The 24927-nt window shown below is 41.4% G+C and overlaps 1 protein-coding gene across 1 annotated transcript in view; it reads right to left on the bottom strand.

The window, feature by feature from the left end:
- Positions 1-24927, bottom strand: part of PLCE1 (phospholipase C epsilon 1) — a 336405-nt gene that overhangs the window by 184903 nt on the left and 126575 nt on the right. The window lies entirely within an intron of this gene.

Raw genomic sequence — 24927 nt, 5'->3', positions numbered from 1 at the left:
CAGCATGCTGCACTTGTCCACAGGAACTGTCAGAGAGCAGCTGCTCAGATTAAGGCTGCAAACTATGGCCAAATGCATAACTAGCATGCTTCGTGTAAGCCAGAAGAAGAAATGCATTTGGCTCGCTAGTAACAAGGTCGAATTACCCACCTCCCCCCCCAATAAAAGTCTGTTCTATGACTCAGAGGAGGAAGTGCAGCATCAAGACACTTACAAAACCCTCAAGACGGAGAACATCTATGTAACATATTATTCCATAAACCATCTTAGATGTTGACAAACAAGATAATATAAGAGTGACTGTATAGCCATACACAAACAACATAACATACCAGAACTCATACGTAACATACAAAAATACATCAAGTAAATGTTTTCATAAGAAAAGACATAAAGCAAAAAGGAAAGACTTGAAGACAAAGAGCTTCTTAGATAACTACTTTGTACATGAGAAATCTTTGTTACCAAATTTAGGGATAAACAAAAAAATCCCGTCAATCCTAAAAACTGCCAAAATAAAGCGACACTTTGGTGCTGTTGTAGCTTCGTATAGATTATGGTAGAAAAACTACATTTACATCTAACATCCTCTAACAGGAACTCGCCTTCACCTTTCAGCTTCAACAGAGGAACTGACAGTAATATGGTGACAAAGGTGAGACGCAATCGACACTTGTACATAGACATCAGCGCAATATAAGAAAATGGGAAGGGAATTATCTTTTCTAATTATACTTGTAATTATTTTTTTTTTCACATTCTTTACCAATTATTCTTTTTTTATTCTCGTGTAGAAAAGCAAGGTTCAGTTTAAATTTTATGACACTACTACAGATCAATTTTTTTTCTATTGTAAAAATCATATTTTCAAGTACAATCGATGCTGCAAAAAATTTAATACGTACAGGTGCTTCTCACAAAATAGGAAAATCATTACAAAGTTAATTGATTTCAGTTCTTCAATACAAAAAGTGAAACTCATATTATATAGAGTCATTACAAACAGAGTGATCTATTTCAAGTGTTTATTTCTGTTAATGTTGATGATTATGGCTTACAGCCAATGAAAACCCCAAAACTCACTATCTCAGTAAATTTGAATAATTAACAAAAAAAAAACACCTGCAAAGCATTCCTAAGCATTTAAAAAGGTCCCTTATTCTGTTTCAGTAGGCTCCACAATCATGGGGAAGACTGCTGACTTGATAGATGTCCAGTAGGCAGTCATTGACACACTCCACAAGGAGGGTAAGCCACAAAAGGTCATTGCTAAAGAAGCTGGCTGTACACGGAGTGCTGTATCCAAGCATATTAATGGAAGGTTCAGTGGAAGGAAAAAGTGTGGTAGAAAAAGGTGCACAAGCAACTGGGATAACCGCAGCCTTTAAAGGATTGTTAAGAAAAGGCCATTCAAAAATTTTGGGGAGATTCACAAAGAGTGTACTGCTGCTGGAGTCATTGCTTCAAGAGCCACCACACACAGACATATGCAGGATATGAGCTACAATTGTCACATTCCATGTGTCAGGCCACTCATGACCAATAGACAACACCAGAAGCGTCTTACCTGGGCCAAGGAGAAAAAGAACTGGACTGTTGCTCAACGGTCCAAGGTTTTGTTTCCAGATGACAGTAAAATTTGCATTTCACTGGGAAATCAAGGTCCCAGAGTCTGGAGGAAGAGTGAAGAGGCCACAATCCATGCTGCTTGAGGTCTAGTCTGAAGTTTCCACAATCGGTGATGGTTTGGGGAGCCATGTCATCTGCTGGTGCAGGTCCACTGTGTTTTATCAAGACCAAAGTCAGTGCAGCCGTCTTCCAGGAAATTTTAGAGCACTTCATGCTTCCCTCTGCCAACAAGCTTTTTGGAGATGGAAATTTCATTCTCCAGCGGGACTTGGCACCTGTCCACACTGCCAAAAGTACCAATACCTGGTTTAAAAACAACCGTATCACTGTGCTTGATTGGCCAGCAAACTCGCCTGACCTTAACCCCATAGAGAATCTATGGGGTACTGTCAAGAGGAAGATGAGAGACACCAGACCCAACAATGCAGACGAGCTGAAGGCTACTATCAAAGCAACCTGGGCTTCCATAACACCTCAGCAGTGCTACAGGCTGATCGCCTCCAAGCCAAACCACATTGATGCAGTAATTGATGCAAAAGGAGCCCCGATCAAGTATTCAGTGCATTTACTGAACATACATTTCAGATTTTTAAGCCATTTTTCCAGCTGATGTTATAAAGTATTCTAATTTACTGACATAATTACTTTTGGGTTTTCATAATCCTCATTAACAGAAATAAACACTTGAAATAGATCACTCTGTTTGTAATGACTCTATATACACTGCTCAAAAAAATAAAAGGGAACACTAAAATACCAGATCCTAGATATCACCAAATAAAATATTTCAGTTGCAAATCTTTATTCATTTCATAGTGAAATGTGTTGAGAACAATAAGACATAAAAATGATCAATGTAAATCAAAATGAATATGGAGGTCTGGATTTGGAATGATACTCAAAATCAAAGCGGAAAATGAAGTTACAGGCTGACCCAACTTCAGTGGAAATGCCTCAAGACAAGGAAATTATGTTCATTTGTGTGTGTGGCCTCCATGTGCCTGTATGACCTCCCTACAACGCTTGGGCATGCTCCTGATGAGGTGGCAGATGGTCTCCTGAGGGATCTCCTCCCAGACCTGGACTAAAGCATCCGCCAACTCCTGGACAGTCTGTTGTGCGATGTAACATTGGTGGATGGTGCGAGACATGATGTCCCAGATGTGTTCAATCGGATTCAGGTCTGGGGAACGGGCAGGCCAGTCCATAGCTTCAATGCCTTCATCTTGCAGGAACTGCTGACACACTCCAGCCACATAAGGTCTGGCATTGTCCTGCATCAGGAGAAACCCAGGGCCAACCGTACCAGCATATCGTCTCACAAGGAGTCTGAGGATCTCATCTCGGTACCTAATAGCTGTCAGGCTACCTCTGGTGAGCTCATGGATGGCTGTGTGGCCCTCCAAAGAAATGCCACCCCACACCATTACTGACCCACTGCCAAACCGGTCATGCTGAAGGATGTTGCAGGCAACAGATTGCTCTCCACGGCATCTCCAGACTCTGTCACATGTGCTCAGTGTGAACCTGCTTTCATCTGTGAAGAGCACAGGGAGCCAGTCGTGAATTTGCCAATCCTGGTGTTCTGTGGCAAATGACAATCATCCTGCACAGATCCATCTGTGGATGTTGGGCACTCAGACCATCATGGAGTCGGTTTCTAACCATTTGTGCAGACACATGCACATTTGTGGCCTGCTGGAGGTCATTTTGCAGGGCTCTGGCAGAGCTCCTCCTGTTCTTCTTTGCACAAAGGCTAGGGTAGCAGTCCTGCTGCTGGGTTGTTGCCCTCCTACGGCCCCCTCCATGTCTCCTGGTGTACTGGCCTGTCTCCTGGCAGAGCCTCCAGCCTCTGGAAACTACGCTAACAGACACAGCAAGCCTTCTTGCTACAGCTCGCATTGATGTGCCATCCTGGATGAGCTGCACTACCTGAGCCACTTGTGGGTTGTAGAGCCAGTCTCATGCTACCACGAGTGTAAAAGCACAACCAACATTCAAAAGTGACCAAAACATCAGCCAGAAAGCATTGGTACTGAGATGTGGTCTATGGTCCCCACCTGCAGAACCACTCCTTTATTGAGTGTGTCTTGATAATTGCCAATAATTTCCTTCTGTTTTCTATTCCATTTGTACAAGCTGCCAAGGCAAACAGGATCATGGGGTGCATTAAAAGAGGTCTGGATACACATGATGAGAGCATTATACTGCCTCTGTACAAATCCCTAGTTAGACCGCACATGGAGTACGGTGTCCAGTTTTGGGCACCGGTGCTCAGGAAGGATATAATGGAACTAGAGAGAGTACAGAGGAGGGCAACAAAATTAATAAAGGGGATGGGAGATCTACAATACCCAGATAGATTAGCAAAATTAGGATTATTTAGTCTAGAAAAAAAGACGACTGAGGGGCGATCTAATAACCATGTATAAGTATATAAGGTGACAATACAAATATCTCGCTGAGGATCTGTTTATACCAAGGAAGGTGACGGGCACAAGGGGGCATTCTTTGCGTCTGGAGGATAGAAGGTTTTTCCACCAACATAGAAGAGGATTCTTTACTGTTAGGGCAGTGAGAATCTGGAATTGCTTGCCTGAGGAGGTGGTGATGGCGAACTCAGTCGAGGGGTTCAAGAGAGGCCTGGATGTCTTCCTGGAGCAGAACAATATTGTATCATACAATTATTAGGTTCTGTAGAAGGACGTAGATCTAGGGATTTATTATGATGGAATATAGGCTGAACTGGATGGACAAATGTCTTTTTTGGCCTTACTAACTATGTTACTATGTTACAACAGCATGTGAAATTGATTGGCAAACAGTGTTGCTTCCTAAGTGGACAGTTTGATTTACTTGGAGATATATTCTGTTGATAAAGTGTCCCTTAATTTTTTTGAGCATTCATTTTTTTATTGAAGAACTGAAATAAATTAAATTTTTGATGATATTCTAATTTTGTAAGAAGCACCTGTATATACCAGAAGGGGTCCAGGATGGGGGACAATGGTACAGGATGGGGAACATTACTTCATAATGGGTGCAACACATACGTCTTTATAGGATTTAGAAAGCTACAAGGGTCCATACATATGACCAATATGTGGGAAGGGGGGAGGGCCAAATTTTGCACTGTAGCCCATTGAACTTTACTTATGCCAATGAGTGACACAATGCTAAAATCACGATCTCAACCCCTACCTCATAGTGCCCTCAGATTACATTGCAAAAACCTGCCGACAGATTCCCTTTATGCAAAATTATGGATTGTTTTAAACTACAAGCTGAAAAGGGGTTTGTACTAAGTTATCAACTACCCAAAATATTGTAGCTCAAACTTGCTGATCATGGAGGTTGCAATGAAGACAGGCCCACTAAACCAGACAAGTAGATTCCAGTCTGAGTGGTTTATCAGTTGACAATGAACACCAACACTTCTTTCTTTGTTGAAGGCACTGTTAGAAATAGAGTACAGTGCAGACGTTTGTGTCTGGAAAGGAATAGGGGCACTCAGCACATAGATTTATACATGTTTAAAAAGGTGATAAATGTCTATTTACTGGGGGTGAGGTATATGGCACAACATTTCTACTTTTGGAGAGTGACATACCAGCTCTGGCATGCCAATATAAGGAAGCTTACTCGCTGTGCAATGCTCCTCTGGGAAATTTAATATGCAAATTGCCTCTTCAGAGAGAAAGAGGACATGAACTCTATAGCGCCACCTGTTGGAAGCAGCAATACTACAAGTTGTTATCAACCCTTTAACGAGTCTTGTAATATGACTTAGGATAAAAGCCAAATCAGTATCTCAATTCGCAGATACGGTCTTTCAGGCTGTTGGCCCTCGTCAGTGCGAAGCACGAGAACTGATTTGGCTAGGTGAGAGGCTCTGGACTGGGGTCTAAGGGGTATCGTTTCTCCTTATGGAGAGTGGCATACCATCTCTGGCTTGTCAAGGTAAGGAGGCTTATTCGCAGGGCAATGCTCCTCTGGGAAATTTAATATGCAAATTGCCTCTTCAGAAAGAAAGAGGATTGAACTCTATAGCGCCACCTGTTGGAAGCAGCAATATTACAAGTCATTATCAACCCTTTAACCAGTCTTGCAATATGACTTAGGATAAAAGTCCAATCAGAATCTCTATTTGCGAAAAACTGTCTGCCCCTCGTCAGTACAAAGTATGAGAACTGATTTGGCTAGGTGAGAGGCTCTGACTGAGGTCTAAGGAGTAATGTTTCTCCTTGTGGAGAGTGACATACCAGCTCTGGCATGCCATTGTAAGAAGGTTTATTCGCTGTGCAATGCTCATCTGGGAAATTTAATATGCAACTATTAGGCTGTGTGCACACATTGCTGATTTTTCGCGTTTTTTTTCCGCGATAAAAATGCTATAAAACCACAAAAGAAAAGCATACAATATGCATCCCATTATTTTCAATGAATTCTGCATGTTTTGTGCATATGATGCGTTTTTTCCGTGAAAAAACGCATCGCGGTAAAAAACGCAGCATGTTCATTAATTTTGCGTTTTTTTTGCGGCTTTCCCAGTATAAAATGCATTGGGAAATGTCTGGAAAAAAACGCATCAAAAACGCGGCAAAAACGCGCAAAAAAACGCATGCAGATTTCTAGCAGTTTTCTTGCAGAAAATTTCAGGTTTTTCTCAGGAATTTTCTGCAAGAAATCCTGAACGTGTGCACATAGCCTTAATATACAAAAAAATGGTTGCAAGTGAGAAGTTAAAAATACATGTTTATTCGGTTGTATTCACTTACCTATAGCCAGCCTTAAATACAAATTAAAGGGAACCTGTCACCTAAATTTGGCGGGACTGGTTTTGGGTCATATGGGCGGAGTTTTTGGGTGTTTGATTCACCCTTTCCTTACCCGCTGTCTGCATGCTGGCTGCAATATTGGATTGAAGTTCACTCTCTGTCCTCCGTAGTACACGCCTGTGCAAGGCAAGATTACTTTGCGGGTAAGGAAAGGGTGAATCAAACACCCAAAAACTCCGCCCATATGACCCAAAACCAGTCCCGCCAATTTCAGGTGACAGGGTCCCTTTAAACAAAAAAATAAATAGAAAATAATGTCACCTAACAATGGCCTTTACTAGCAAAGCTTTCTTGCATGAAAAATCAGAACAGAAATAGTATGAACAATTTGTATGGAATGCCAAATCTTGGAAGGTGACATTGGTAAAAGCTACTGCCAGGGCAAGTGACATATACAAAAATGTTTTTACTTTGTACACACCAAATATTTACTAAAGACACATAAAAGGGCTCCTTACAACACTTCAAAACGATGGCAAAAACAAACACCAAAAACTACTTGCCTTTGTGTGAAGAGCTGTTCTGACAGAAAGTTTTCCGTTATTCTCGAAGACATCGTCTCAGTTTTGGTATTTAAAAGGGAGACTTAAAAATTGGCATAAATATATTGGATAAACTTTGCCGAGTCCGGGTGTGCTAGGATCTCAGAGCTGGGAAAAATGGTGCTGTTCTCAGTTAAACCCATGGCAAAAGGACAGGATATACAATTCTACTCCATCTCCATTAACTCTATGGGAGATGCAGAAACCGTTGTACATTTTTCTCAATTCAAAACTAACATTCAGTAAATATTCTTCTACCATCTTGTCTTAGGTTTACAGGAATAATAGAGGTGCAGAATGGCAATTGAGGAGAGCATTTTTCAGGAGAACCTTTAACTCTCACTGAGATTCCCAGCATGAACATTTAAAAGCTATATTTGTTAATGACAATGAGATTTTTATGTTATATGTTACTGGTTTCTTTGAATTATAAAAAAGTTCTATGCTGTACTCTTCAATAAATATGGTTTATTGCATTTTACAACTGACTTCAGATTTTTCCCATGTGGACATATCTCTCCCAGTAATCCATATTGGGTGCGAGTTTTGGGTGTCAAGGATGCTATCATTTTCTAGCTTTATTTATCTTCATTATCTCTAATTCATGCAAGGTTTCATTTCTGTATTCATTTCTTCTTCAACAGTCCGAATAATCTCTTTTCCCTTGTGCTAATATATACTAATGCCATGGTGCAATTGCCTTAGGTGCTCTGCATTTTCACTACAGTCCTACACAATCTGCCCCTGTAAACCATGTGTGCCGTCTTCCCCATCTACAGCCCATGTCATCTGCCAATTGAGATAACTTGGATGCTTTCCTCTTTCCAGCCTAAATTTGCTTTGTGCAACCTCCCCCCTCTCCCTGCTGTCATTTTTAACACTGAGAGAAGACAGAAGGCAATATAATGCCATCAGCACATACAGAAGCAGTATGCTGTATCCTCCCTCTCCCTGCTGCCATATCTAACACTGAGAAGGCAGGAGGGGATATAATGCCATCAGCACATACAGAAGCAGTATGCTGGATCCTCCCTCTCCCTGCTGCCATATCTAACACTGAGAAGGCAGGAGGGGATCTAACGCCATCAGCACATACAGAAGCAGTATGCTGTATCCTCCCTCTCCCTGCTGCCATATCTAACACTGAGAAGGCAGGAGGGGATCTAATGCCATCAGCACATACAGAAGCAGTATGCTGTATCCTCCCTCTCCCTGCTGCCATATCTAACACTGAGAAGGCAGGAGGGGATCTAATGCCATCAGCACATACAGAAGCAGTATGCTGTATCCTCCCTCTCCCTGCTGCCATATCTAACACTGAGAAGGCAGGAGGGGATCTAATGCCATCAGCACATACAGAAGCAGTATGCTGTATCCTCCCTCTCCCTGCTGCCATATCTAACACTGAGAAGGCAGGAGGGGATATAATGCCATCAGCACACACAGAAGCAGTATGCTGTATCCCCCCTCTCCCTGCTGCCATATCTAACACTGAGAAGGCAGGAGGGGATCTAATGATATCAGCACATACAGAAGCAGTATGCTGTATCCTCCCTCTCCCTGCTGCCATATCTAACACTGAGAAGGCAGGAGGGGATCTAATGCCATCAGCACATACAGAAGCAGTATGCTGTATCCTCCCTCTCCCTGCTGCAATATCTAACACTGAGAAGGCAGGAGGGGATCTAATGATATCAGCACACACAGAAGTAGTATGCTGTATCCTCCCTCTCCCTGCTGCAATATCTAACACTGAGAAGGCAGGAGGGGATCTAATGCCATCAGCACATACAGAAGCAGTATGCTGTATCCTCCCTCTCCCTGCTGCCATATCTAACACTGAGAAGGCAGGAGGGGATCTAATGCCATCAGTACATACAGAAGCAGTATGCTGTATCCTCCCTCTCCCTGCTGCCATATCTAACACTGAGAAGGCAGGAGGGGATCTAATGCCATCAGCACATACAGAAGCAGTATGCTGTATCCTCCCTCTCCCTGCTGCCATATCTAACACTGAGAAGGCAGGAGGGGATATAATGCCATCAGCACACACAGAAGCAGTATGCTGTATCCCCCCTCTCCCTGCTGCAATATCTAACACTGAGAAGGCAGGAGGGGATCTAATGCCATCAGCACATACAGAAGCAGTATGCTGTATCCTCCCTCTCCCTGCTGCCATATCTAACACTGAGAAGGCAGGAGGGGATCTAATGCCATCAGTACATACAGAAGCAGTATGCTGTATCCTCCCTCTCCCTGCTGCCATATCTAACACTGAGAAGGCAGGAGGGGATCTAATGATATCAGCACACACAGAAGTAGTATGTTGTCAGAGTAAACTAGAAGTCTGCACATTCACATTAGCGGAGATAACATTTTGTCTATTTTCATAGTTTAGAAAGAGTGCTAATCATGCTAGATAATCTAGATGAAAGAAGTGGAGACACTTATGTGATAGAAAATACATATTTTTTTGTCTACATGCTCATATATATCTGAGACATGCATTACAAATAAAATTGTGAACTACTTGTAGACCACACAAACATTTAAAATGTTGGTTTGGTCCGAACAACACTATCAGGTGGCTTACCTGATCTCTGTGCAGCTGCAGAGACAGTCAGACTATCATAGAATAAACAGACATCTGTTATTATTAGGGATGAGTGAATAGCTTCAGATAACTCCTTATCCGAATAGCTATAGCCCTTCCAGAATAGCTGCCTCAGTAACCTGAAAACCTGTTCAGCGCCACAGCTGCATGTGTCGCGGCTGTGTGACAGTCCCAACACATGCATTGAGAGCCCAACAAACAGGCTGACCATGCATATGTTGTCACTGTGAAATGGTCTATAAAATATAGACCTATTATATAAAGTAGTGCAAAGAGGGAAAACCATTCCATTACAGAGCAGAGCAAAAATTCCACTAAAATCAAATGTGTCACAGTAATTCAAATGAATGGCACAATTATTCTGGTTACTTCAGACAACCATTAGTTTGACTTCAGTGCAAGGTTTCAGGAAGTAAAGAAAATCCAACATCATTTCCAGTACACACTACAGACATATCTCACTGACTAACCACCTACATATGCTTGGTATGTCTGCAAAATGTTTGACCGTCAGAGAGGTAGGCATCTGTAGTATACTGCCAGTCATGGTAAACTGATTACCCTGTGTCATACAACGTCCAAAATAGAATAGAATATATGAAAATCACAATATAAAACGTAGCTGCTGAATCAAATAACCATCCATTGACCCATACACTTTAAAAGAAAAGTGTACTGTTGAACAAAATCCAATGTCCTAAAAAGTAAATCTTCAAGTCACTTTAATTACACATTCTGATGTTTTATAGCTTAAAAAAACTCAAGTTCTGGCCATCATAGGTTGCACTTCTTCTTAGTTTGCGGTTCACAGCTTGTTGTTAGGCTAAATCAGCATGTAGTAACTAAGAAGTGGGATCATTTCTTATAAATGTTGTCTTATATCATGTGTCAGTGCCGATAGTGATCCAGTTACAACATCACCGCCGATTGTAAGCATATGCCTCCTCTCTCCTGTGCCCTGTACTCCTCTGTCCAGCAATATTCACTATTAAAAAAACAAAACAAAAAAACAAACCTCTTTGATAAAATGTCTTTGTCAACGTAACAGTGAAACAGCAATTTTTTGCAACAATTTTGCAAATATCGTGGCAAATCCATCATTTTTACCTTAATTTTCTCTATACTCTATATCAAAATATATGTCTCTTATTTTTTGCGCCATTTGTAACTTTGGAAGATGCAGGGGATTGGAAGAGCATTGTAGATGCTCACGAAGATGATGTGTCAAGGGAGCTGTGGGAAATTAAGTACTGTCGGTATAGTGCTGACAGGCTTACAGACAACGTCCACATCCCCGGCAAAAGGAGAAATGCAAGTCAACAAACAGAGACACAGCAGTGAAATAGGCATATGGCTTCAGAAAATAACCTTGAAACTTGGATAGAACATGAGACCAATTGGGTCTGCAGCCTTTTTAAACATTTATTGAAAAGTCAGTTACCCGTTACCGCATAGTAATGTAAATTAAAACTACTGTAAGGTAAAATGTTTTTTGCTTTACAAGGCAGACGGATGGGAAAAGAGAGCAATTTACATCTACAGTAGGACCCCCCCCCCCCCCACTGTTAGCAAGTCCTGCTCCATGGAAGGAACATAATGTATGGAACTGGAACACTAGTTCTAATATGAACTACTGTGCGCTAAGCATAGGTCATCAATGTCTCAGTCTTTTTTAAAGGGCTGTCCTATAAAAAAAAGACCAAACATGGTGTAAAATAAAAGAGCAGTGGGGATCAATAAATGATTACACATTATTACTATAATTTTTAATTGGGGTGGACAACGCTTGGCAGATCCGTAAATGAGTATTTGAGCTTCTGCAAATACAGCCTATTCCTGCTATGGTGAAACATAAAGTTTTCTAATATTTATACATTTTCTGTATCCGATCCGCGTGGTTTTGAGGATCTCTGCGGTTTGTGACGGCATTGGGTGTGGACCCACTGCACCACTGGCCGGGCTTACCCTGGAGGGGTGTAACTCAGTGACTACCTGGTCTTCACTAGAGCCTCTGATAGGGAGGATAGGCTTGGGCTGTTAGGGTAGTCACCTTGTATTACTCCAGGACAGTCTCAGGACCTCCAGCAGCTGACCAGCGGGTCAAAGGCACAAATATGAAGCAAAGAGGGTGAGAACAGAGACGAGGTCAGACAGTCCGAGGACATGATGGGCTGGACAGGTTCAAAATACGAAGCTGGGGACAGAAGTGGAGAGATAAGGCCAAACAAGTAAACAAGGCGGGAGAGTCAAAATAATAATGCACCTTGACAGGGAAATAGTGATGAACTACAGCTACGACTTAAGCTTAGGGAAGGAGAGAGGAGCTTAATTCACACTTTGCGGATTTTGCTGTGGATCCGCAGCGGATTTGACCGCTGCGGATCCGCAGCAGTTTCCCATGAGTTTACATTTCAATGTAAACCTATGGGAAACAAAAAACGCTGTGCACATGCTGCAGAAAAATCCGCGCGGAAACGCTGCGGATTACATTCCGCAGCATGTCACTTCTTTTCTGCGGATTTTCAGCTGCTCCAATAGAAAACTGCAGTTGAAAATCCGCAGAAGAAAACGCAGTAAAAACCACGATAAATCCGCAGTAAAAACCGCGATGGGTTTTCACTGCGGATTTTGCAATTCCGCTGCGGAAAAATCCGCAGTGGAATCTGCAAAGTGTGCACATAGCCTAATAATATATCCACTGCTGACAGGGGATAGGTCAGAGAGGCAAAACTCTGCAGAACACAGTGGTTTTAAGTTCTTGCAGACTCTGGATGCTTCTTTCTACAGCCAGACGGATGCTCTAGCAACAGGAAAATGTAGCAGTGTTGAAAGTGTTTCACGAGGCAGTTCAGCGAGATGGTCTAACACTGGGGAGGAGCAGAGCAGTGCACTCAGTGAGTAGGCCAGCACTTATTAACCATGCGAGTCACCGGTATGACAGTGTATATTACTGTATATTACTTCCTCTTCAAGTGATAACCCTTATGCATTGAGGATTGTGTGATATGCCTAAATTTTGTTTTGTATTTCAATTAAAATAAACTGTAAGAAGGCTCCAACAAGTAGGTGGGACTTGCCAAAATTAGGCATGGTTAACTGTTGTGAATTCCGCTCTTGGGCTCCCTCCGGTGGTTGTAAGTGGCACTTTTGTGAGTTCTGCTCTTGGGCTCCCTCCGGTGGTTTTAAGTGGAATGGCTGCTCCTTGGATTTAGCAGTCAGCAGCTGCTTCCACTGATTGTCTATTCTGCTCGGCTATTTAGCCTGGCTCTTTCCTTCAGCTGGTGCCACTTGTCAATGGTTCCTGGTTGGATTCACATCTCTTTGGATTTCCCTGTTATCCTGACCAGTTCAGCAAAGCTAAGTCCTTGCTTGCTCTTTTCTGTCCACAGGTTGTGGACTTATCCGTTCTGTGCTTTCTATGTTTGTCCAGCTTGTCAGTATGAATTAATTCTGTGTAGCTGGAAGCTCTGGGAAGCAGATTTACCCTCCACACCTTTAGTCAGGTGTGGAGATTTTTGTAAACTCTGTGTGGATTTTTTGTAGTGTTTTATACTGACCGCACAGTATTCCATCCTGTCCTATCTATCTAGCTAGACTGGCCTCCTGTGCTCATCCTGGTTTCATTCTGTGTATGTCTTTTCCCTCTCCACTCACAGTCATTACTTGTGGGGGGCTATCTATCCTTTGGGGATTTTCTCTGAGGCAAGATAGTCTTCCTGTTTCTATCTTTAGGGGTAGTTAGTTCTCAGGCTGTGACGAGGTGCCTAGGGAGTGTCAGGAGCATCCCACGGCTACTTCTAGTGTTGTGTTGAGCTTAGGGACTGCGGTCAGTACAGGTACCACTTCCTTCAGAGCTCATCCCATGTTGCTCCTAAACCACCAGATCATAACAGTTAACTATAGCACGACAAATTTACAATATAATGTATGTCAACTCATTTTCTATTTCTAGCCCTAAGTGCTATCATACAAGTTTATTATGAAATCCTCCTATCTTAAGTTATTGTGTAAAACCACTTCAAACATTCGGCATTTGATCAGTACCTTACACCAATATTTGTAAACCAAAATCAGGAGTGAACACAATAGGAAAAGTATAATAGAAACACAACACCAATTCTGCATTTTTCACCCACTCCTGGTTTTGTCTTACAAATATTGATGTAAAATACTGACCAAGAACTAAATGTGTGAACCTGTGAACATGGCCTAATGGTTAGATTAGTTATTAACAGCATCAAACTGAAAAAAATAGAAATATATTTTATATATATTTGAATGAAATTAGATAGAAGGACGTAACAAATAATACCAATATGGATTGCTTTTAGAAATGATATATTGAGATAAAAAAACTATTTACATTAGAATTGGAAATTAAATGCTAAAATCAGCTGGTGCTGCACGTTAACCAAGACCCAGGACTCTGACTTGGTCCATTTTTCCTTGTGAATCTCCTTTGTATACTGCGAATTGTGGCAAAGCTATAATCTTGAACACTTTTAGCTCCATAATGTAGAATTTCACAGGATCAGAACCTGAGAAGAAATAATAAATTGACAAGATTCCCTTCATTACCCAAAAAAATTATTGTGGCACATTTTATACTTCCCTGCTTTTACATGTAAATATTATACATATGTCTGTGCTCATTAACCTCTTCCCGACATGTGGCATATATGTATAGCACTGCGGGAGCTGCGTTCCCACAAAGTGCAGTACATATATGGCGCTGCGATCGCGGGGGCTCTCACTGAGTGCCGCAGAGATTGGGAGTGGGCGTCGGCTCTATGAGATAGCGATATCGAAGAGATAGGACAGGGAATGGGCTCCCTGCGTGCTTCCATCAGGACAACGAGATCTGATCACGTTGTCCTGATGGTCTCCATGGACACCCCCTGCCGCAAGATGGGCGGCATCCTTCATGGTCCTGTAGGGAAGGTGGATTGTGAGCGCCTGCCGAGAGCAGTCGCTGACATGCCTCCTTCCATTTCTGTCACAAGCTGATCTGATCTTCTGCAGTGCATTGCAGAGTAAGAGATCAGCGACCTGATACTATACAGTTATGTCCTATCCTAAGACAATGTAAAAAGTTTTAAAAAAATTAAAAAGTGGAAAAAATCCTCAAACAGAACAAAAAAAGAAAAAATATTATTCCAATAAATACATTTATTTATGTAAAAAAAAAAGTATACATATTTGGTATTGCCATGTCTGAAATGACCAGCTCTATAAAACTGTCCCACTAGTTAACCCCTTCAGTGAACACTAAAAAATAAATAAAAAACGAGGCAAGAAACAACTCTTTATCATCATACCTCCAAACAAAAAGTGCAATAAAACACGATCAAAAAGACTAATGTAAATAAAAAATGGTACTGCTAAAAATGACATCTTGTTCCAGAAAAAACAAGCCATAATACAGCTTCATCAGTGTAAAAATTAAAAAGTTATTGTCTCAGAATAAAGCGATGCAAAAACATTTTTTTTTTCTATAACAGCTTTTATTGTATTGTGGTGCAGTGACCAATGTTACAGCCAGGGGGCGCTGTGTGTGCACTTCAAGATGCACTTGGAGGCATAATTGGGATGAGAGAAAGTCTGGCAGAATTGTAGATGGCCGGTACATGTGTCGCAGAGGAGGGCACTCTGCGCTGTCAGTCTAAAGTTGTGTTGTGGTCTGGGACCTGTAGTCCCACATGTAAATGTTTAGTTCTAATGGGAGACTGGCAGGGCTAGTTATGAGAGATGGGAGGGTCAAACTAGCCACACATACCCACACTCCCACCCAAGGGAGTTGTTACAGGTATGTAATGTGACCAAGGTGTGGGTCACATGGTTCCTGTGTTTGGATCTGAGTGGTCCAAGTGCAAGGCCCTGGAAGCCTGTGTTGGAAATCTGGTGAATTCCTGAATAGCACATGGTTGGGCTTTGGCACTGAGTGGCCTGTGTGCTGTAGGTCTTGGATGGTGCTCGAATGCGGGCAACAGTCCAAGAAGCACATGTTGCAGCGCTGGCTGGTCTGAGCCAGAGGAGTTGATGGTCTGACAACCGTGTGTTATTCTAACCGGTTGAAGTGGTTGAAGAGGGAGCAGGAAGAGAGATGGGAGGACAGTTCAAGATGGACGTGTTCTTCTAGAATTAACCCATTCTGCCCCCTGCACATGCAAATTAAGCTGCACCTGGCTTTAATCTGTATTTATTATCTAATTAATTAACATGCAGCATACTGTAAGCATAGATCTAATTAAGGTGGTATCATGGAAGACCACTGTAAAAGCAATTTTTCAATTTTTTGTATAAGCTTTAAAAAATATCAATTTAAAGAGGTGCAATGGACTGAGCTTTTTCAATGCTGCCTTGCAAATACTGGCAGAATCTGCTAATCTAGTCGGTACAGCAATAACATTGGTTTAACAGTTCTGTAGAGTCCCTGTAAGTGCCGATTGGTACATTCCTCTCACATAATTGATGGAGGGGCATCACCTGACAGCCCCTAACACACTAATGACCAAAGGCTTTCTGACCATATAAGGAAAACCGTTGATTGGTAATTTGTCAAATATGCATTTAGCAATTTTGATTGGATGAGGCATTTACCAAAGAAAAACATGACATTTTCTATTCTTTTGAAGAAATAATACTGTAGGATCAGAATAAAAAATGAAACTCCTTGTGTATATGTAGCTGCAATACTCGAGACTCATTTGTCTGCAGACTACAAATGAAAAGCCAAGGACACCACTTATCCTGCTGTAGATTTTAGACATAATCACCATGTGTGGCTTACTCTGGTAAGTACTTACACAACTTTTAAAAACCTTTACACAAATCCCTAAAATGTGACCTGAAGAGAGGGATTACCAAAGATTATCTTGGAAAGTATGTGAATACAATATTTGGAACACATAACAAAACATCCTTGTAAATTGATAAAAGATAAAACCCAAAAATGACACCGTACAAAATATCTTTGTGAATTTGTCTAAATAAATACATCTCCCTACAGGTCCAAGTATTGTATATAAAGACATGATGCGCCTACAACTTCCAACCATCAAACTACTATACTTGTGCTCAATGCTAGCATACTACATAGATATACACACAGGCACAGACAGCTGCTGCAATGAGGTATGGGCTCGCAATGTCTTTTTCAGGCAGATTCTGCTACCGAAACAGCCTGAAAACGTATCCGTGAAAAGCTCGGGTCTAAGAGGTAACATTTCTCCTTGCGGAGTGTGACAGGCCAGACTTGGCATGTCTGAGTGAGGAGACTTCTAAGCCAGGCATGCTCCTCTGGGAAATTAAATATGCAAATTGTCTCTCCAGTGAGGAAGGGGACTAGAACTCTAATGCCACCTATTGAAAGCAGCAATCCTAAAAGTCAATATCAACTCTTTAACAAGCCTTGCAATATGACTTAGGTATCTCAAGTCATATTGCAAGGCTCATTAAAGAGTCAATATTGGAAGCAGCGATCATAAAAGTCAATATCGGCTCTTTTACTAACCTTGAAATATGACTTGGGTATCCCAAGTCATATTGCAAGGCTTTGTAAAGAGTTGATATTGACTTTTAGGATCACTGCTTCCAATACATGGCCCTAGAGTTCTAGTTCTCTTCCTCTCTGAAGAGGCAATTTCCATCAGTATGAAGTTCAAAAGAATAAACCTATGCATTGCTACATAAAACGACTTGCTGTGCATACGTTCAGTCTTAACTACTTGAGGTTTCTAAAAACGCCAAGCGGTTAAAAGAAGTGAGCTGACCATTCTTCTGCCGTTTTTGGCTTGGAAGATGCTCTGTACTCTACAATGCAAGTTAGTAGGAAATCTCAAAAGACACCGCCCAAAGACAGATCACGTCATTTGAAAAGTTTTGCCATCGTGTTGGCTTTAAAAACCTCCAGCAGTTTAATCATTATTCAATGGGTTAAAAAAAACAACTGGATAATGACAAAAAAAGAAGTCTTGACAAAAATCACGGGAAAACCCTCCACACAAAAAACTCCAGAATTTCCTGAAGCATTTTATGCTTGAAAAACTTGGCAGGTTCCCCTCTAGTTTAAAAGATGTTGTGAGCATATATCCAGAAGCGCTTAATTTGTGCTTTTATCATTTTGCATGCCTCAGGCACCATGTCTATGGTAAAAATAATAGAAGGCATGAGCGGGTCCATCACATTAACAGCACTGCAGCCAATCTTTTGTCTTAGTGACTCGTGATGCCACATTAGTAAGTAAGGCCACTGAGTTCCAGCTTTTCTTCCTGACTGCGGTCAAAGATTGAATGTAGCTGGAAGAAGCGGCAGCATACATGTGTTATCATTGACCTATTTACAGGTTTACTCGGTTTCTGAAGACTCCATTGATATATTGGACACGTGAGCGGGGGGTTGCAATAGAGCGGCATGGTAGTGCCCGGGAACTGCAGATCAATTCAGTCATGTTACAGAGATAGCTGAGTGCTGAACGAATTTGTCTCTCTCAGTCCCATAGACATGTGAGACTATAATTATATATTCACTCTCCAGCAGCACATAAAGGAGTAATAGAACTTGGTGGGGGTCCTAGAAGTGCCCCCTTTCCCCTGCAATAAGACATTTATAACCTGTTCTGTAGATATGTGATAATGGGCATTTGGGCATTTGTGAGAATCCTGGCCTAGGCTGCATGAACCATATGGGTTTATATTGGTGGTGTACCGGAAAGCTGTGGCAGTATATACTGTACCTTTTATGACGACCTGGAATTTGCAGTTTTTCTACAGCTGGAAAGCAACAGGTTGCAAAGAAAGTATCCAAATGTAGAAAGGCAGAGATATTATTATGTCTAGTATACAACACTGGCACACATTGATGAGACAATGAGACTGGAACAGCTCCATTGTGATTTTCTGAGAATTTGAGCTGTATAGGTCGCATTAAAATAAAAAATTGCCCTGAGCTCAATGGGCACAGCCAGCTTGGATTCCCATTGGGAGGGATTGGAGGGGCAGGCCAGTTTTGCATGCATTGCCAAAGACACAAAGGAATGGATTCATCAAGCTGCTTATGCTAGTTTCTGTGAAAAATGTGTCAAAAGTTTTGAGCAACTTGCACAAAAATTTACAACTTCTGGCATTTCTATACCCATCCCAGACTGTTTTTCAAAAAGTGAGCGAAGCTTTCTTGGCTGCCAAGGGGTATGGCCAATGGTGCCTGACAAATTCATCATAATTTAGGCCAAAGCAGAATAAATTATGACATAAATGTATTCCAGTCTTGGACTGGAGTACATTTCTTGCAGTAGTGCACGGCAACTGAAAGATGCACCAAATTCATTAAGAGGCATATGACATCTTACTCCAAAGCACCCTTCATCAAGACTGCCATACAAAATGCCAGTTTTGAAGAACCGGGGCGAATGTCTTTCGATGAGCAATAGAAATTGGAATCTGGAATATTGGCTCCATGATATGCAACCAATATGGCTGACAAAGTACAAGCTGAAGGCAGGATGCCGGGGCTAGAACATAACATTTAAAATTTAACAAGCTTCACAAATTGCAGACTCTAGGTAGTAAAGGTTTCTAGCCATTTGCAGTTGGTGCCTAAAGGTACCGTCACACTCAGCAACTTTGCAACGAGAACGACAACGATCCGTGACGTTGCAGCGTCCTGGATAGCGATCTCGTTGTGTTTGACACGCAGCAGTGATCTGGATCCCGCTGTGCCATCGCTGGTCAGAGCTAAAAGTCCGGAACTTTATTTCGTCGCCAGGTCGGCGTGTATCGTCATGTTTGACATCAAAATCAACGACGCCAGCAATGTTTTACATGGAGCGAACAACCAGCGAGAACGATAAGTGAGTCGCCGTTACGTCACTGGATCGCTCCCGCATCGTTCTGGTGTTGCTGTGTTTGACGTCTCTACAGCGACCTAAACAGCGACGCTGCAGCGATCGGCTCATTGTCTATATCGCTGCAGCGTCGCTGAGTGTGACGGTACCTTAAAATGTAAGGTTTATTTTTCAGTCATGTCTATGAAGGCTCTTTGTGTTGAACAACTAAAAAAAATGGATTTAGCTGTTTGAATAGTCTAATCCATAGCTACTTAAAATGTGTTGTAGATAACACAGCTAACCCACCCACCCCCAGCAATTGATGAGACAAGGCTGTATCCTGCCGCTACCTTCCTAATTTGGCATTCTCTTCCTGAGTAACCACCATTTATGAACTTATTATTATATTAGACTGAGTTTGGAGCACAAAACATAACCAATAGTGATGAGCGAGTATACTCGTTATTCGGGTTTCCACGAGCATGCTCAGGTGGTCTCCGAGTAATCGGGCGTGGTCGGAGATTTAGTTTTCGTTGCCGCAGCTGCATGATTTGTGACTTTTAGACAGGCTGAATACATGTGGGAATTCCATAACAAACAGGCAATCCCCACATGTATTCAGCCTGTCTAGCAGTCGCAAATCATGCAGCTGCGGCAACAAAAATTGAATCTCCGAGCACAACGAAACACTCGGAGACCACCCGAGCATGCTCGGGGAAACCCGAGTAACGAGTATACCCGCTCATCACTAATAACTAACCATTCCAAAGACATACTGATAGTGAGTGCAGATTGTGAGCCCCAATGGGGACAGTGATGATACGGTCTGTAAAGTGCTCTGGAATATGAATATGATGGCGCTATATAGGTGGGTAAAATAAATAGACCTTGGCTTTGTTATATAGGCACAGACTTCATCCACTGGTATGGCTCAGCTATCACCGGGTTAGCAGAACAGAAGTTATTCTGACAGCGGCAAAACAGTAAGAAACAAAAACCAGTAGTCATTTCTTCAATCCTTTGCTGATCCAGTTCAGATGCTCTGGCAGTCCATGTCTGTCTTCGATTACAGCAGGGGCGGACATATCATTGGTGTAAACTGTGCAGCTGCACAGGGTGCCAAGAGGCAAGGGGGCCCATTTTCACCTCCAAAGCAGGCGTATTTGTGTGTGATGATGAGCTATTGAACTGCAAAGGGTCCATATAGTGTTCTTGCACAGGAGCCTAACTCTGTCTGTGTCCGCCAGTGGATTATAGGTTACCATCATGTAACTGCTGAAGTCAGTGACCTTAGCAGTCATGTACCTGACGTACTGGCATTACTACTCGGTCCTCTACTGAATATTACAAATTGTAATGATTGGTGGGGGTCTCAGTACCTGAGACTAATCTAGTCGTTATCACTTATAAGTAGGTGATAATATGGTGAGCCACCAACCCGCTGCAGCATTGCTGAGCTGACCGCTCAAAAATCAGAGCATCCTTAACACCACAGCTTCTATAATGGATTAGTGAGAAAGTGAAGAACTGAGCATTTGTTTTTAAAGGATTGGGAAAACTCTTTATCAATATACTAAAAGATGAGCAAATATAACAAAATTCAATTCAGACAGATTTTCTTGGAATTCAGCTGGCAACCACCCCAATATCCATGAAAGAGGAAAAATGGAGTAAGGAGTCAAGGTGTATAGTATGTAGGCCCCCAACATGACTGTTTAGGCCAATCACAGGCCTCAGTTGGCCTCAACGCTGGAATGGATGACTAAGGGTGCAGATGACCGATGTGATAAAACAAAATGTGATATGGACGCAGTGCAAGAACAGGTAAGGAAACGTTAGCACAAAGTTGTTGTTTTTTCTATTTTAACCTCTTCTTCAGCACTCAAAAAAATCCAGCAAAAGACATGTGGTGGGATGCCATTTTTGCTGGATTCATATGAATAGAGTCTTGAAAAATTCAAATTTTGCAAAATTCACATTTTTGGGGAAATTCTTAATGAGTTCAATTTGCTTATCTCAACTATTTCAATATTTTGTTAATCTTGTCTTCACATTTAATTAACTATATCTATTTAGATAGTATAGCATATCCACATTTTTGTTAGCAATTACTTGGTTGTATTCAAAGATAACAAGTGTTTATAACACTAAAATTAATGCACAAGATGAAAAGTATAACACACAGATGACAGTCGTGTATACGCTTAAAATTGAAAATGTGCATTACAGTTGTAGTTACGTTCTTACTTGATATTTTTTTTAAACTTTTTTCATTAATGGTTTAATAAGTGGTTAAACATTTCTTATTAAATCTAAAGCTTTTGTAGATACATATAAGGAATTACGGAGCAGGAAAGACTGAAGTGCATTTTATGAATGGGATGCCAGGAAGTTATTTGGCCGGTTGGAAAGACCTCGCTGTAAACAAACACTGACTGCCGCAATAAATCGGGAGGCTCTTTCCCAACTGAAATATTTAATTGAATTTCCTTTTTAATGGTTTTGTTAACATTGCTCTCACATTACTTAGAGAATGAAATGTGACATCGTAAAATTTCACTAAAGCATACCGGAAATTTTCATTTTAAATTATACAATGCAAATAAAAATTTCGCAGTAACGTTGTATTACATCACACTGTGAAATATATAAGTTAATAAAAGAAAGAAAAAAAATCAACTATGTTTTACATTCTATGAATATGTACTGAATAGTCCATGGAAAAAGCTCTTGGTTATATGACTACATATCACATATTTCATAGAAAGTTTTCTGGGTCTTCTAGAGAAGCAAGAGAATAAATGTGAATTAAACAGAAATTTCTTCCACAGTCATTCGCCATGTCTCCCTGTCCATTCATAGATTACACAACTTATTACTGTACATTGCCCTGCTGCCTGGCTCATATCTCATAGTGATATACAGTTGTGCTCAAAAGAATATATACCCTGGCAGAATTTTTGCTTTCTTGGCCTTTTTTCAGAGAATATGGATGATAACATCAAAAACTTTTTCTCCACTCATGGTTAGTGGTTGGGTGAAGCCATTTATTAAGAAGGAACATAAACTACCTCACCCGTGATTCAGCAACCAAACCTCGGGAGCACGGACCCACTGTGTCCAGGTGTGCAAGATCCAAAAAAAGAAAGAAATGTCCAGCTTCACCGAGTCCGTAAAAAAGCGTTTTCTTTATTCAAAAACTTTAAACATGGAGGATAAAGACTTCAGCACAACCATATGGGTAAGAATCTCAACGCGTTTCTGGAGACTAGGCTCCCTTAATCATGATTAAGGGAGCCTAGTCTCCAGAAACGCGTTGAGATTCTTACCCATATGGTTGTGCTGAAGTCTGTATCCTCCATATTTAAAGTTTGTGAATAAAGACAACGCTTTTTTACGGACTCGGTGAAGCTGGAGATTTCTTTCTTTTTTTGAAGCCATTTATTGCCAAACTACCGTATTTTCAGGCATTTATGACGACTGGGTGCCCATTTTCCTGGAGGCCACCGCATCGCAACAATGGAGCTACCGCGTCCTCCGGGCTTTGAGGAAATGCCGGCGGAGCCCCGACGCTGCACAAAGATACTCCACCCCACAGCACAGAGCCCCCACGCAGCACAAAGAGGAGCCACTGACCCCCAGCACAGAGACCCCACGCTGCACAAATAGGAGCCGCTGACGACGCCCCCCAGCACAAGAGCATCGCTGCCACAATGAGGTAATAGGGGGATACTCCACTTACACCTTCCCTGTGAGAGCCCCCTCTTTTCATCATCGGGACCACTCCCCCCCACCCACCATATGCATATTGGTCCGCACCCGCCCTATAAGGCTACATTCACATTTGCGGTGTTGGGCGCAGTGTCATCGACACATAACGACGTATGCATCATGCGCCCCTATCTTTAACATGGGGGGGCGCATGGACATGCGCCGGTATGCGTTGTATTGCGTTTTACGACGCATGCATCATATTGACGCACAGACAGGGCGCAGAGGACGCTACTTGTAGTGTTTTCCCTGCGCTGAAATTCCTGCTCTGTACGATCTTATGACAACGCATGCTTCGCAAAACGCTGCGTTGTGTACATGCGTTGTTGGTTGCATCGCCGACGCTGCGCCCAACAACGCAAATGTGAATGTAGCCTAAGACGACACCCAGTGTATAAGATGACCCCTGACTTTTAAGAAGATTTTCAGGGGTTAAAAGGTTGTCTTATATGCCGGAAAATACTGTACTGTGTTTTCTCTTTTTAAATCATAATGATAACCCAAAGCATTCTGCCGGAGTATGGAAACTTTTGAGCACAACGGTATGGTGTCATCTTCTTAGACTAGAATGGAAGCAAACTTAGACTAGACTATCCAGTCTAACATGGAGAGGCAAGTTTACTGCACAATAGAAATATAGCACACACTCATTTTTGTGATTCTTTCATTTCTAACTTTGCTGCCACTACCATGGCATAGGTCCAAAGGAAAAAATATCCAGACATTTTGTTGCCACTTGCCTTATGCGCCTTTTAGAACTAAAAACAAGTTGTTAACCCCTTAGGGATAACAACTACAACAGGTGACAATCCAGCAGCTATCAGCTGTACACAGCAGCCTGTTCAGAAGTTAGAAACAGGTGGTAAAAATACATTTTTTCATTCTTGCATGTCAATTTACATTAATTCCTGAAAATCCCCTGAAGGGTTAATGCATTACCTGAAAGCAATTTTAAATATGTTGAAACATGTGGTTTTTAAAATGTTATCACTTTTGGAGGTTACCAATATATTGGACCCCCAAAGTCATTTCAAAACTTAATAGCTCCCCAAAAATATAAGTTTTGTAAGTTTCCTTAAAAAAAATGAACAATTACTGCTACATTTTTAAACCTCCTCAAATGTTAAAATAAAACAACATTTTACAAATGGTGCAGATGTAAAGCACGCATGGGGGAAATTATATTTATTCACATTTTTCTGTATTATGACTATTTGGATTACATTAAAAAAATTTAAATTTTCACATTGTGAATGATTTTGTTTGTCAAATTTCTGATTTTTTTTATAAATAATTTCTAAAGACATATCAACCTAAATTTACCATTACCATAAAGTATAATGTGTCATGAAAAAAAAACATCTCAATATCAGTGGGATATTTTGAAGTATTCCATAGTTATTACTACATTAACAGACACGTCAGATTTCTAAAATTTGGCCTGGTCATTAGGGGGTTAAATGTGAATAAATCCCGTTACACATTTGTGACTATAATGTATTGACAAATATGTAATTAAAGAAGCAATCATCATATTGTACAACACTGTGTACTTACCACTGCTCATTTTGCCTTTCTACCCAGCTAATTCTTCTCTTTTCCATTAGGTCTATGACATCGCGTTATTAATAACCGACTAGCTGAATCCTTCTAAGGTCTATGTAGAAATAGGAGGTCAATTTCCTCTGTATGACTGGTGAGTCACTACAA

Source organism: Ranitomeya imitator, chromosome 2, assembly GCF_032444005.1.
Source record: "Ranitomeya imitator isolate aRanImi1 chromosome 2, aRanImi1.pri, whole genome shotgun sequence".
NCBI classification, from domain to species: Eukaryota; Metazoa; Chordata; class Amphibia; order Anura; family Dendrobatidae; genus Ranitomeya; species Ranitomeya imitator.
The sequence above is the reverse complement of the archived record's forward strand: the minus strand, read 5'-3'. Positions and strand labels throughout refer to the sequence as shown.